Genomic DNA, 14,215 nt, shown 5'->3' with positions numbered 1-14,215 from the left:
AGCCACTGAACCAAACTGGCTAGGACTATTCCAGAACAATTTGAAGCTGCCAACCCTGCTCCCATCTCCCACCACCTCCCTATGCTCCCCACAACACACACACACACACACACACTCTTTCTCTCTCTCTCTCTCATACTTTTTGGTCTCCTGGATAGATTTCATACAAAGACTTCTAGGACCTACTGTCCCAAGGCATGTTCCAAGATGAGATTAAGGAGCCTCACCCCACAGCCAGTCTGGCTTCTCTACCTATAGACCTTCTACCAGGCTTCTGCCCACTCTGCTGCTTTTACTCCTGACTCCTTAAGGAGATTGGTTGTTTAGTGTGACTGACAAGCAGCCTAAGGAGTAATCAGTACTGATACTGATACAGCATCTTTCCTGTTTATCCAAAATCCTAACTGGAAAATTTTACAAAGCTCTATTTGAGGGGGATGACTGGGATGACAACTGACTTCCATGATGGGAAGCCTGCAAGACCTCAAGTATCTTATAAACTATTCACAAGGTTTCAAATGCCCTTCATATTCATATCTTTATACACTACAGAGCTTTTTCATACCTGTTATTGCCTTTGAACCTTAGGGCAACTCTGTGAGGGAAGCAGTGTGAGGATTACTATTCCCACTTGACAGCTGAGACCAGGGAAGGTTAATCACAGTGGCAGGGCCCCAATCACAGAATCAAGATTTATAGGAGATAAATAGTCCTTGGTTTAAAATCTGGCTCTCCCCACTTTTTGGCTGCATAACCTTGAGCAAGTTATTTAGCCTCTCCATGCCTCAGTTTCCTTCTCTGTAGTAGGAGGATAACAGCATTCTTATGAGTGTCTAGGATTAAATGATATAATATATGGAAAATGCTGGCACAGTTTAGAGCAAGTATTAGAAGCTCAATAACTGTACGTTTCCCCTTAGCGTTTAAAATGTTTTGTATTCTGAGTTTTTTGAAAATTACTACTCTCACTCCAGTAAAATGAACTACATGTAATAAATTCTTATTAACCAGAGTATCATTTAAGTGCCTCAATGGGTTAAGATAACTGGATTAGGGGGAGGCAGGGGTGCCCCAGGCACTAGCTAAGTACTTCTGATACAAATCACAGTGGGTTTGAGCTAATAGGGACCCTAGAGATCTATTCCAATGTGTCTTTCTCAGAAGGGATATTACTAATCTTGGAAAAGTCAGATCGAGTAATACAAGGTACATTTCCTTATTGCCCACTTCTTAGGGCCTTTAGTGTGCATGTGTCTTGGGGTGGGTGGGAAAATGGAGTATGTCAACTTTCCTGTCTGCATTTGACCTTGGGGCCTCTTTTCTGAGGAACTCTTATTAACATCTTGAGGAGCACTGGTCTTCTGCAGAACAGTTCATGCAACACTGATCTGGTCCAGTTTCTCCATTTCTAGATGAGGCAACTAAGGTCTGTGACCAAGTTTCTAGAGGCAGTCCACGGTAGAACCAAGTCTAAAGTTCAGGGTGCCTGACTCCCTCTTGGGCCACAGCACTATTTGCATTCCACCATTTTTCCATTTCCAGCCAGCAAATCATAAAATTACAGAGCATTCTGCAAACCACTAATCAGAGAGCATTGTTAGAGAGTCAAGCTTTCTGTTTTGATGTGTTTATCCCAGAAAACAGGAAAATGAGGAAAAAACAGGCTTAATTACTAACAAATGATTCCAAACAATTGAAGGACCGAGGGTTGAGTAATTCAGTGCCTGGAAAGGTTCCTCTATCCCACACAGTTTAAAGTCTGTTCTTGCTTTAAGAAGTTTCAGTTGCATCCACAGGCTCATCTAAGAGGCCCAAAGTGCAGTTCCCAGTGATGAGCACTCTGACAGCAGTAACTATGGGAACGATCTTGAGAGGGGCCTGAAGAGAATGTGTCAGACTTCTGCTCCTCACCATCTTCATCATTGAATTCAGTGGGTAGGAATGTACTGCTGGATTTCTGTCTACACCCTGGCAGAGGGAGTTGTCCTTGGCATTTGGTGAGGGCTGTCTTTGCATTTTATTAAGCCTTCTAGTTCAGATCTAGTAAAAATATTACCTTTACATTTGCAAAGTTGTACAGTAGACTTTTTTTTTTAAGAATACAGAAGTATTTTCATGTATTCATTTAATGATACAAACAAATGCTGAAACATTCACATATAACTTTTTCTCACATTTACAACTGAACAGATTGGAACTGCTTTAATCGCTATATGGAGCATACTGTATTAGTATTTTAAAAGTTTATTCTTGTCCGGCCGGTGTGGCTCAGTGGTTGATGGTTTGGTTCCCAGTCAGGGCACATGCCAGGTTTCAGGCTCAATCCCCAGTAGGGGGTGTGCAGGAGGCAGCTGACCAATGATTCTCTTTCATCATTGATGTTTCTATCTCTCCCTCTCCCTTCTTCTCTCTGAAATCAATAAAAAACATTTTTTTAAAAAGTTTATTCCAACCCATTTCTTCTTTTATACTCTAAAACATCTTTATTATGTTCTTTGTTGAAGTAGATCCACAAGAAGACTGGGCCCAAGGTCTTCTTTCAGCCAGTATGACAAACTGCTTGGGAGCCTCGCTGGGCCCCCTACAGTAGACTTTTCAAAACACATATGATACTCAAAACAATCCTGTAACATAGACTTTATCTTTCATGTGCCATATGAGGACACTAAGTCTCAGAGAAGGTGTGGTGACTTGTCCAAGGTCTGATAGCAAATTCATTCTTTAAAAAAAAAAAAAAAAAAATTTTATTGATTTCAGAGAGAGGAAAGGAGAGGGAGTGAGAGAGAGAGAGAAACATCAATGATGAGTCATTGACCAGCTGCCCAGCCCACAACCTAGGCATGTGCCCTGACCGGGAATCGAACCCCGATCACCTGGATCTTAGGTCGACGCTCAACCGCTGAGCCACGCCCGGCTGGGCGCAAATTCATTCTTGTATTTCGGGTACCTAGTGTAAGCCTGGCAGTAGATCCTCAATTGAATAATTAGTACATTATTAGGAATGAACTTCAGGTCTTCGAACTCTTTATCCAGTGTTTTTGTGTGTGTGTGTGTGTGTTTTAAATATATCTTTATTGATTTCAGAGAGAGGAAAGGAGAGGAAGAGACAGACAGACAGAAACATCAATGATAACAGAGTCATTGATCTGCTGCAGCCCGCAACCGGGGCATGTGCCCTGACCGGGAATACAAACCCTGATCACCTAGATCCCAGGTCGATGCTCAACCGCTGAGCCACGCCCGGCCGGGCTCTTTATCCAATGTTCTTTCCATTAAGCTAGCATGGCGGGGCTTGGTAATTGGGCTCATCTCAGGGTCACCAGATATGTCTGAGAGGGAGGGCTAGGTCTCCCTTGCTGTTTGATTACGGACATGGATGGTGGTTTCTAGCCTTCGTTGCTCTCTTCTTGGTAAGGGCCTTGTACATCTTCCCCACCACAGGAAGCCCAGATTTGGCAGTTTCTGGGCTGCAGATTCAACCTCCTTGAGCCTCTGCTCCCTGTAGTCTACTGAACAAAGACACCAGTGTTCCCCAGCTTCTGACTCTGTCCCTTATTTGCTTTTTTTCTCATCACTTGCCTGTCCTTCAGTCCTGTTGATGAGTGAGGAACTTGGCCTCATCTCATAAACACTAACTATACAGTTCACTTTTAAGGAGTTGCCATGTTCTGGCACATTGAGAAACCATTTACTGAAATAGTGCTCACCTAGGATTCTTCCCCGTTAGCTGAAATTCACTGAGCATCTCTTGGTTGCCAGGGCGGTCGGTGTTGGTGGCTGCAATTAGAGAGATTAATAAAAGAGTCTCTGCCTTTAAGGAGTCAGTCTAATGGGGAGAGACAGATGTGTGAACACAAGCGTGTAGCAAATAAGCGCTGTGCCAGAGGTCTGCAGAGGGTTCTGGGGTCCATAGGAGGCAGTGACTGGGTCTGCCCGAGGGATGGGAAGCAGAACACTTTCCTGAAAAGTTTCTACCAGGGCACCACATGAATGGATTTGTGCTCAGAAAACTTGCCCCCAGCCTCCATCACTAAGTCAGAAATTGGTCCCAGCTCTGCTTTATTGATGCAGCAGTCTGTCTTAACCTTACTCAAAGGTAAGAGTGTGGTATTTGGAGCCATCTATTGAATGGGGCCAAGAGTAATAATACTTTTATTTAGAAAATTCCTGAGCCCTAGCTATTTTGGCTCAGTGGTTAGAGCGTCAGCCCTCAGACTGAAGGGTCCGGGGTTCGATTGTGGCCAAGGGCATGTACCTCGGTTACCAAGAGCTCCATCCCTGGCCCCAGTTGGGGTACATGTGAGAGGCAACCAATCAATGCGTCTCTCTCACATCAATGTCTGTCTGTCTCCCTCCCTCCCTCCCTCCCTCCCTCCCTCCCCCCCTCTCTGAAAAGCAATGGAAAAAATATCCTTGGGTGAGGATTTTTAAAAAAAGAAAGAAAAAGAAAAGCTGGTACGTTATCTCATTGAATTCTCACAACAATCTTGTGGGAAAGGTACTATGATATTATTCCCATTTTACAAATGAGAAACCTAAGGCACATACAGGTTAAGTCATTTAGCCCAGATCATACAGCTGATAATGGCAGAGCTGGAATTTGAACCTAGGCAGTCTGACTTCAGAGACAGTCTAAAAGGGCCTCAGAAAGGACTATGTGACCTGGATATAATTCTAAGCTCAAAGGGTTGTTGTAAAAATGAGAAGTAATATACTGAATAATAAATCTACCATATAATAAGCAATTAATAAATCATAATGATCATATATTATATTACAAAACAGCTTTTCCTAAAGGCTTGGGTGGATTGGGCCCTTGGAAAGATGCCTCCTTCCTTTCTCTCCCAGGTCTCTCCTGGCTTTGTTGCCTGTGTAGCCTGCTTCTTTGTTTTTTAAAAAGAATGGATAGGGCAGGGGACGGGGTCAATGAGCGGTACATGGTGTTCAGTTCATCAGATACTCCCTGAGCTCCTATCTTGGGCCAGGACCTATTTTGAAAGGCGAGGGGAATGCCAAGATGAAATAGATTGTCGTCCTTGCCACCCAGGAATTCACAGTCAGTCTAGGAGGGGAGATGACACATAAACAGATCTTTTTAATGTGGTCTCCTCCAATGGATCTTAGGCAGCACAACAGACCGCAGTGCCCACAGCTTGTACCACAACTAGAAAAGCAAGAATGACTTGCTGTTATATTAATTGTTGAATAATAATCCTATTGATATCCTTGTCATCATTAAAGCAGCTGTTATTAATGTAGAAAGTAGTAATATCTTAGAGAAGGTCAGCAGCTACTCAAAGGAGACCTTCAGCATGCTCAATTTTATTTTTATGGGAGGGAGGTAGTGGGGCTCCTAAACTGCTGGTAGGCTAGTGAGTTCTTGGCTTGAGGAACATACTATGGGGAAGGATTTATATCCCTCAGGCCTCCTCCCTGGCCACCCAATGTGCTCCTTAGCTACCACTTATTTTATAGCTTGTTGTATCCAGGTACTTTTTTTTTTTTTTTTAATTTGGCAGAATAAGCAAGAAGGGAGAGGTAGCCTTTCTGAGGCAGGACAATCTGCCAAGAGAAGCATTGGCTGAGCATCTGCTGAGATTGGCAGGGACTATGCCAAGGCAGCAAGGGCTTCATCAGTGTATTGTTGCATGAGGTACCTTCAATTAATCAATCCATGAGCATTATTGGAGCTCCTGCCATGCGCCTAACAATGTGTTAGGTCATGTGAAAAATCCCCAAAAGTTCTTCTAAGACAGACAAAAAGGAGTCAACACAGACATGATGCTTTAATCAGGCATTGACTTGAGTGGTTCAGACTCTCAAGAGCTATAGGAACTCATGAGTACCTCCTCACTGATCACTGTCCTGCATGTGACATAGGAGTGGGTCATAACTCCTATAAGTTCAAGTTCTTTAGTGCCCACAAGGCCCTTTCTGATCTGTCCTCTGCCAGGCCCTCTGCTGTCATCTCCTATATCATTCATTCTATACTCCAGCCCAAACCACAATACATATTGTTCCCTAAATATAGAAACTCTGTCCAGCTTTCACAACTTTGCTCATGTTGTTTTCTTTCCTCTTTTCTAAATGGTATCTCATTTGTGTGTGGGCTATTTCAACTCATCCTTCTGGACAAGATCAGAACTTGATGACCCCTCTTCTTTGATTCCCTCCTTTCCCTTCTCTCCTGTCCCTTTGGTAAGTGACATGTCTCTAGGTTCCCAAGTCTTCCTGTCAAAGTCCCTATCAAGATGAAACATAGAGCCCGGGCGGGCGTGGGTCAGCAGTTGAGCATCGACCTAGGATCCAGGTGATCGGGGTTTGATTCCCGGTCTGGGCACATGCCCGGGTTGCAGGCCCGATCCCCAGTTGGGGGTGTGCAGGAGGCAGCTGATCAATGACTCTCTCATCATTGATGTTTCTATCTCTCTCTCTCCCTCTCCTTTCCTCTCTCTGAAGTCAATAAAGATATATTTAAATATATATATATATATATATATATATATATATATATATATATGAAACATAGATTTTGGTTTTCCTGAGGTCTCTACCACTGGACTCTGAATTTCTCTGAGGTAGGATTGTACTTTTTTCATTTATGTAATTTGTACAGTTGGTGTACGTAAAAGCACGATGAAGATTTGCTTTCTCTCTGCTAATTAGGATCCCTATCCCCACACAATATGATAATACATGATTCTGGTGAGGTTACCATGAAAGTGGCATTCATTGGTGATGGCAGTGTAAATTAGTACAGCACTTTTGAAAAGCAATTACGCAGTGTACCTCAAGAGCCATAAAAATGTTTATACATTTTGACACAGTAATTTCACTTCTGGGAATCTGTCCTAAGGTAATAAACTAATACATAGAATAAACTTTCCCTCAGGTGCTATTATTTGTAATGTAAGAAATTGGAAAAAGCCTAAATGACCACCCAAACTTATAACCAGTGTTAAGCAGCTCACTGAAAGGAAGGGTTCACCTGAGCCATACAGTGCCCCATCCCCATGCATGACACACATAGACTAGTCCAAGAAAAGGTGGGATCAAACTTGAACCTATACTTTGGAGTCTGATACCCAGTTGTTCAGGAAGAACCGAGTTCATTCTGACTTGCTCACTGTGTGACCTTGGGCAACTGATTTGGCCTCTCTGCACTAGGGTTTACTGATGTGTAAAATGAGCGTGGTTTATAATCTCTGAGGATTATTGTGTGTGGATTTGGTAGCCTTAACTCATGAAGGGGTTTGTAAGCCACATTAAAGGAATTGGACTTGATTCCTGGTGGTGGGAAGCCACTGACAGGTCTTACACAGGAGGTGACAGGGACACACTTGCTCAGTCACTCAAAAGCCTCATACTTAATAATGCTTGTGGAGTTAATGTTACCAGAGGGATGAAGGCAATGTGGCTATAACTCTGGTGTCAACAATCTTAGTCCCCTTTGGGCCAAACGTGACATTGTGGGATAATACTTAGAGCCGAGGCCTAAGTTAGGTTTAGGTTAGAATTCTGGAGAGGTCAGCTTCTTCCTTCTCCTGTTAGAACGTGGGAAATTAAATACATACACATATACTATACATATACATATACTATACATATACATATACATATACATATACATCATATACATATACATACAAGGTGTCCCAAAAAATGTATACACACTTGGAATGATTATAAAGTCAGTGTTTATTAACATACAAAAAAGTTTATTTTCAAAATTTAAAAGAATCTGCAGAAGTGAATAATTTTTTTGTCAATGCCTATTTTCAAACTGGTGACCATTCTGATCCAGGCACTGCTGATAACGCGAAGTGATGGAATTGCAAACTTCAAGAGTAATTTTGTTCAGTATTTGTGCCCATTCTCATTCAATAGCTCCCCTCAATTTGTCGGCTGTTGCCAGTTTTGCACCTTAAACTTTATATTTTATGTATCCCCATAAAAAAAAAGTCTAGTGGATAAATTTTCTTTGTTCAAAGCTTAGTCTGGCTTCACCCATTCTTTCAAATCAGTTAAACCTGAAAAGGAGTGAAAGTCAAGTGAGTTATCAGCTGTTAGAGTGTGTGCAGGATCAAGCCTTTGTGGGGATGTGAGGGGTGGCATTTGGTGTTTTCAAGGAGGATTGTTGTAATGAGAAAAATACTGGTTTCACATGAAAGGATTTTAATCAACTGCTCTTACACCTGAGGGGCACAGTGCTTGGCTGAAGTGCCAAGCTGTACACCCTCCATCTCCTGCTTCCAGCCAACTGGTTTCCTGCCTGGGTGCCCCTGTCTAGGAAGACCTTCCGCAGCTGCCCATCCCGGGGAATATTCCTGTCCACATTTATGTAGCATAGCCCAGGCAGCAGTACACTTTCCTGTGTTATCTCCTTGACCCTCACAACAACCTGTACTGCAAGTGGGCAGGACAGGGGTTTTTATCCCCATTTTACAAAAGGGAAGCCTGGAACCTCAGAGAAGTGAAGTGCCTAATTTCACACAGCTAGTAGAGGGGGAATTTAGGACTCAGGGTTCCACAGATAAGCAGGAATCCAAAGCTAATAATACCCTATTACTATTTTTACTTATGGCGAGGCCTGTCAAGGGATGGGTTAGGCCTCCCTCTGTTCCTCAGAGAGTCCATTGCTTCCTCTAATATAGGATGGAAAATGGGGACACATGCACTACCATGGCACAGCCTTCTGCAGCCTTACTCAGAACAGAGTAGCCACCGAGTGTGGAGGTTCCATCAGACATGGAACAGTAAGCAAACAGAGGTTTCTTACAGTATCAGTTCCTAGGGCCCTGCTGCACAGAAGCGGAGTCCAACATACCTTCTGTGTCCTCAAGGTACAGAGTCCTTTACTTAGGGGCTCTCTTCCTGCCCCCAACACTTAATGAGTACTTACTCCTGTGATTCATTTTAGGTTCAAGACACATTTCCAAATTCTAGAAGTTTGGTGACACACTTGAAAGGACTTTATTAAATCCACAGTGATAGTATTCTTCCCTCAACCACAGTTCACCTCTAGGTTAGTGTTATAGTAGAACTCACCACCTTCCCTCTCATACTCACAAGGAAAATTCTTGCAGGTTCCAACAATAATAATAATAGCTAGTATTTGCATACTTTTAAAAAAAGTATATGTTTTAATTTTTTTTTAGAAGGAGAGGGATAGGGAAGTATCCATGAGAGAGAAACATCAACATGGATTGGCTGTCTCCTGCACACCCCTCCCCTCCCCACTGAGGATTGAGCCCGAAACTGGGCATGTGCCCTGACTGGGAATCAAACCGGGGACCTCTTGGTGCATGGGTCTACACTCAGCCACTGAACCACACCGGCCGGGGTGCATACTTTTTAATATGCCACACACTGCTCTAAACACACGAATTATTTTATCTTTGGGAAACCTAGAGGTATGTACTGCTATACTTATTTTACATTTGAGACAACTGAAGCATACATCCCAAAGGTCATGTCACACAGCTAGTTCAGAGGCAGAATGAAGGCATTTCAGCTTCAGAGGAGGTTACTCCCTTGACCATGTTACATGGCCTCTTACATGGGAGTAAACATTTAGTCTTTAGCTCCTGCTTGATGGTAGGTCCCTATTCACAGCAGCAGGTTTTATCTTTCTCTCTACCATGTCATGACCCTCTCCTCTCTGGGTTGTGCTGAAAGATAGCACCACATAAGCTCAGTTAGAACAAAGGGAAATTTTGTATACTAACATTTGGCCAGGCACCTGGAAGATTCAAGGTATACTACTATGTCTCGGCACATTGGTTAAGAGTTACTCATCTGCCCCAGCCAGTGACACTCTTGGGTGTACAGTGGCCATCAGGAGTGAATCTGATGTCCATCTTGTTCTCAAGACATTCCCTAGGAGTGAGGAGACTGCTTTGTAAACAGCAGTGATTCAAAACTGAAAATTAGAAATACCAAAAAGAAAAGTTCTAATATGCCTCCCCTTCCCGGCTGGTTTCCTCACATCTAATGTGAGGAGAGAGGGTCTAGGAGTACCAGACTCTTCAGGAATATCTCTTCCTCTGAGACCCCCAGGCCTCAGGAAGGTTGTTCAATCCCTGTTAAGCCTAGATCATCTTCCCTTGAAGGATGTGGCATGGCCTAGAGCAGGTTACCAAGATAAATCATCTTCTCTGAAGTGTTTGGTGACAGCTTCTTGAACTCATCTTTGTCCTGTTTACCCTCTTTCTATTGAAGGAAGTGAAAAGGAAGAAGATTAGGAAAGTTTTAATAAATCAGTCCAACACTAAAGTCTAAAAGAAAGGCTAAAGGTCTTGAAAGAAATATAATAAACTCTATTCTATCTTTGCCTTGGTTTTTATGGAGGTTGATGGGATGGGTGAGTGGCCTAGAGCTGTGCTACTCAAAGTGTAGCCCATTGAGTGATGCCAGCTCACAAACTGCTGCTGGTTTGATAAGTATATAAGTTGGAATTAAGTGCTTAGAAACTTTCACAATAATTTGACATTTGTATTATATTTTATAATTATCTTTGTCTATAATGGATTGGAGGTTTAAAAAGCAAAACAAAAAACTGTTTCTTCATCACAAAGGTTAAGTAGTTTTGAGAAGTAATGGCTTATTTCGTGTGACAAAGTGAAAGAGAGCGTCAGTCTTCTTGTCTGTGAAATGAGATTAATAATACCTCAAATTACTGTTTTGGGAATTACTTGATGAGAAATAAAATTTTGGGACACTCCTTATTTGCCTGCCAACCGTGCGTTCATTGTACATGTGTTACCTTATTTAATCCTCGCCGCAGCTCTGAAATAAGTTTTGTTGTCTTCCCCGTTTTCCTGGGGCTTGGCTAGGTTAAGGGACTTGCTGGAAGTTAAACCCACAGTGAGTGTGTGGGTGCGATCTGCACGGGAGCTGGCTCTTAACTACATGGTGTCATGTCCTGCGTAGAGCGTGGCGCCAGCAGGGTTCCCCGTCATTCCAGCCTCTCTACTTACCAGCAGTCCCGGGGCCTGCTTTCTCATTCCACCACTGACCCTAACTTACTTTGTGACCTTGGGCAAGCCCCTTCTTTATCCCGTGATGGTCTCACGTACCCTCGGTGGTACGAGTGTGTTCCTCCCCTTTGGTTCCCAGCATTTAGCTGAGCAGGGCCTGCCATGTGATGGGCCATGAGCGCGGGTGTCCTGGTCACACCGGCAGCCTCTGCGGCACTCAGTCTCCACCTCCTCTGAGCGCCCCAAGTACTTCACCCTCTTCCCTCCCTCCTGCGCATTGCGTTTCCGCCGCCTCCGCCTGACAGCATGATCTTACTTCCTCGTGTCTGTCTGTCTGGCAGTCTTGATCCTGGGTACTTTGAGACGGTGCCCATGATGCCCGTGGTTTGTCTCATTTGTGAAGTGTGTCTAGGCTAACCTCACAGGGATAATACCAGTAAGGGGTGGGAGGGGCTGGCTTACGAAGTCAGAAACATGCTTTTACTCGTTTTACCCAATGGGGCCCGAGCCTAGGGCAGCTCTGCTGGCAGCCATGCCGGGCCTGAGTAATGGCTGCAGCCTGGAGCAGGGTTTTCCATGAGCTCCATCGGGGTCTCCGTAATTGGAACATGGCACCTTCCGATTCATAATGGATGGCAGAACGAGAGGGGCATTTGTCACTGCCTGACTTCCCTGCGGGAAAGAGGCTCATAAGTCACAGCTGACAAACCCTTTGATGACTTTTAAACTTCATTTACAGAAAAGAATAGCTATAATCAACCAACAGCAAGCAGTGACTAATCTTGCTACATTATCACAGTGAGGAGCCTGCCCTTAAGGCATGGGGGGCATCCCCCAGGCTTACAGCAAATACTTATTGACTCTTGGAGTTGAGAGTATGCTCTTAGCAAGGCCCCATGAGATACCCAAAGGATTAGGAAGTGTTAGAAGCTCACCTCCTGGAAGGTACAGGGCATGCTTAGCATAAAGCCACTCTGGGCCAAGGTTAAGGGCACCAGCTCTGGTCTCATAGGGACTGGCCCCAGCTCTGGCATTTCATGACTTGTGTAGGACTAAGCTCCAACCCTCAGTTTCCTCATATGTGAAAGGGGCATTATACATACCTTCACCTACCTCATAGCAGAAGACTTAGAGAAGACTTAGTGTAGCTCCTGGCACATAAGTAAGTGTTGTTAATGATAATCACGATCACACATTTAACCCTGGAAGGACCCTTTGTGGTCACATGTTCCAGAATCCAAGGTCTTGTTGCAAATCAGCAGCAGAGCCAGGACCAGTCTTCCTGTTGGAGGGGGAGCAGTTAGTGGGAGCAATTTTGTGAAGTGGGAAAAGCACAGGCTTTAGAACTAGGCAAGCTTGGGGTTTTATCCTAATCATGCCACTTAATGTGACAGGGCAAATTATTTAAGCTCTCTCTGAGCCTCAGTTTCTGCATCTGTAGAATGAAGATGGTACTACCTATTTCTCATTAGGTTGTGATCAGAATTCTGTGAGATTATGCTTGTAAAGCTTCCAACACAGTGCCTGGCATAAAGTTGCTGTACGTTAAGTTGTGTGTTCCCTTTTTGTTCTTCCTCAAGACAAGAATTAGTATGCAGCTCTCAAGGGAAGGGGAGACAGCACTAAAGAAATGCTCCTATTTCAATTAATCAAGAGGAAGAGCAGCATAGAAGGAGCAAAGAGGAGAAAGGGGCATGTTTTATATATTGTTCCTGCAGTTCCTCCTGCCAGGGATCGCCTTTCTCCATGTCACCCAATGGGAATTCAACTTAAAAATGTTCTCTTTTTGTAAAGCCTTCTATAATGCTCCTACCTCTTCTCTGATATCCATGGCTGTTTTGCGTTGGGTTGCTTCTGGGTAGTGGACTCCAGCACAGGTCGCATGCGCTTTGTGGCTGTGGTGAGTGCCCCCCTGCTGGGCTGGGAGCTCCTTGAGATCAGGTACCAGACCTGACCAATAGCTGGATAAATGAATGAACAATTCATTTGTTAATTAACACCTGGCCCATAGTTGGCCCAATGAGTGTTTGGGTATCTGTAATTATGATTGAATGAGTTAATAATCATTCGTGAGTCCCTAACTCTAACTCAATATTGGGGATTGTAGGCCCAAAGTTGCACATACTCACTCCTTGTTACCTCTCTCCCCATATCTTTATAAGGGCTGCTTGTCATAGATGGGAAGTCTCAGCCTACAGGCCACAGTCAGGGGTAGAGTTAGGGTGCAAGGTACAGGGAAAGTAGGGTATATATACCCAGATCACACTGTGGGGAGAGATGACTGAGGCCCCAGCTCTGCCTTCTGTTTCTGCTTTGGGGTCTCCGTTCTGGGCCTACGGGATGCTGATACCAGTGTTATATGGTATAGGACTGAAGAACTCATGGAATAGCCAAGGGTTGAGTCTGTGACTCAGCAAGGCCTAGAACTCCTCCCAGCCAGTGTTCTTTCCTCTCCCAGTCTCATACATGCCAGATTTGACAGGCATGGGGAGGGGGGCACCTTTATGAAGTTTCTAGGTTTGGCTCCAAATACTAGGACAAGGGGGAGAGCATGCACAGTCCTCCTACCCCTGACTCCCTTATTCTCAGGTGAAGTGTGGAGCATTACGAGATGACATGGGTAAAGAAAATTAGGAGTGTGGAGGATCTCTGTTTTCAAAGGGCACAGAGCATTTGAGTTTCTTACATAGATACCTACTGGTCCCAGCCATTATACTGGGCACTTTACACACTATCTTTAATCCTTACCCTAATCCTGGGAGGTTGACATAATTTCCATTTTGTAGTTGAGGCATCTGAGGCACTCAGTGAGGTTAAGGGACCTGTCCAACGTTACATCTCATAAGTAGTAGGGCTGGGATTGGAACTCGGTTCTGTCTGACTCCAGAGCCTGTGCTGTTTCTGCCATTTCCTGTGCATTTTTCCTTTGTTATTAAGAAGTGGTCCAGAAACAGGTTCCTGGGGAGAGGGCCTTCCTGAAAAGCAACTGGAGGACAAGGCCCATCAGCACTGTTTTCAGCATCATTGCAGAGCCAGCACAGAGGAGAATACGCAAGAAATGTTTGTTGAATGAATGAAGGGGAAAGGAGCTGAGTAATAATAGAAACAGTCAAAATCCCCCCCTTTTTTTTATAGTATGTTACAGATGCAACATAACACTTTCACATTGATTAGCCTATTTGATATTTATATCAGATCGGAAAGGTAATCAGGAAAAAGATTATTTTTGTTTTCAG

The 14,215-nt window shown here is 43.9% G+C and overlaps 1 protein-coding gene across 5 annotated transcripts in view; it reads left to right on the top strand.

The window, feature by feature from the left end:
- RALY (RALY heterogeneous nuclear ribonucleoprotein) overlaps positions 1-14,215 on the top strand; it is a 124,554-nt gene that overhangs the window by 50,210 nt on the left and 60,129 nt on the right. The window contains exon 1 of one of the 5 annotated variants that reach the window (XM_087818789.1): positions 6,518-6,578. The exons of the other annotated variants lie outside the window; for them this stretch is intronic. The gene's annotated coding sequence lies outside the window, so the exon portion shown is untranslated. Of the gene's footprint in view, positions 1-6,517; positions 6,579-14,215 lie in introns of those variants that run through there. 5 annotated transcript variants of the gene reach the window in all.

The sequence above is a fragment of the Miniopterus natalensis genome, chromosome 7 (genome assembly GCF_054644295.1).
Source record: "Miniopterus natalensis isolate mMinNat1 chromosome 7, mMinNat1.hap1, whole genome shotgun sequence".
In the NCBI taxonomy this organism is placed as follows: domain Eukaryota; kingdom Metazoa; phylum Chordata; class Mammalia; order Chiroptera; family Miniopteridae; genus Miniopterus; species Miniopterus natalensis.
This window is presented reverse-complemented; position numbering and strand designations above follow the sequence as displayed.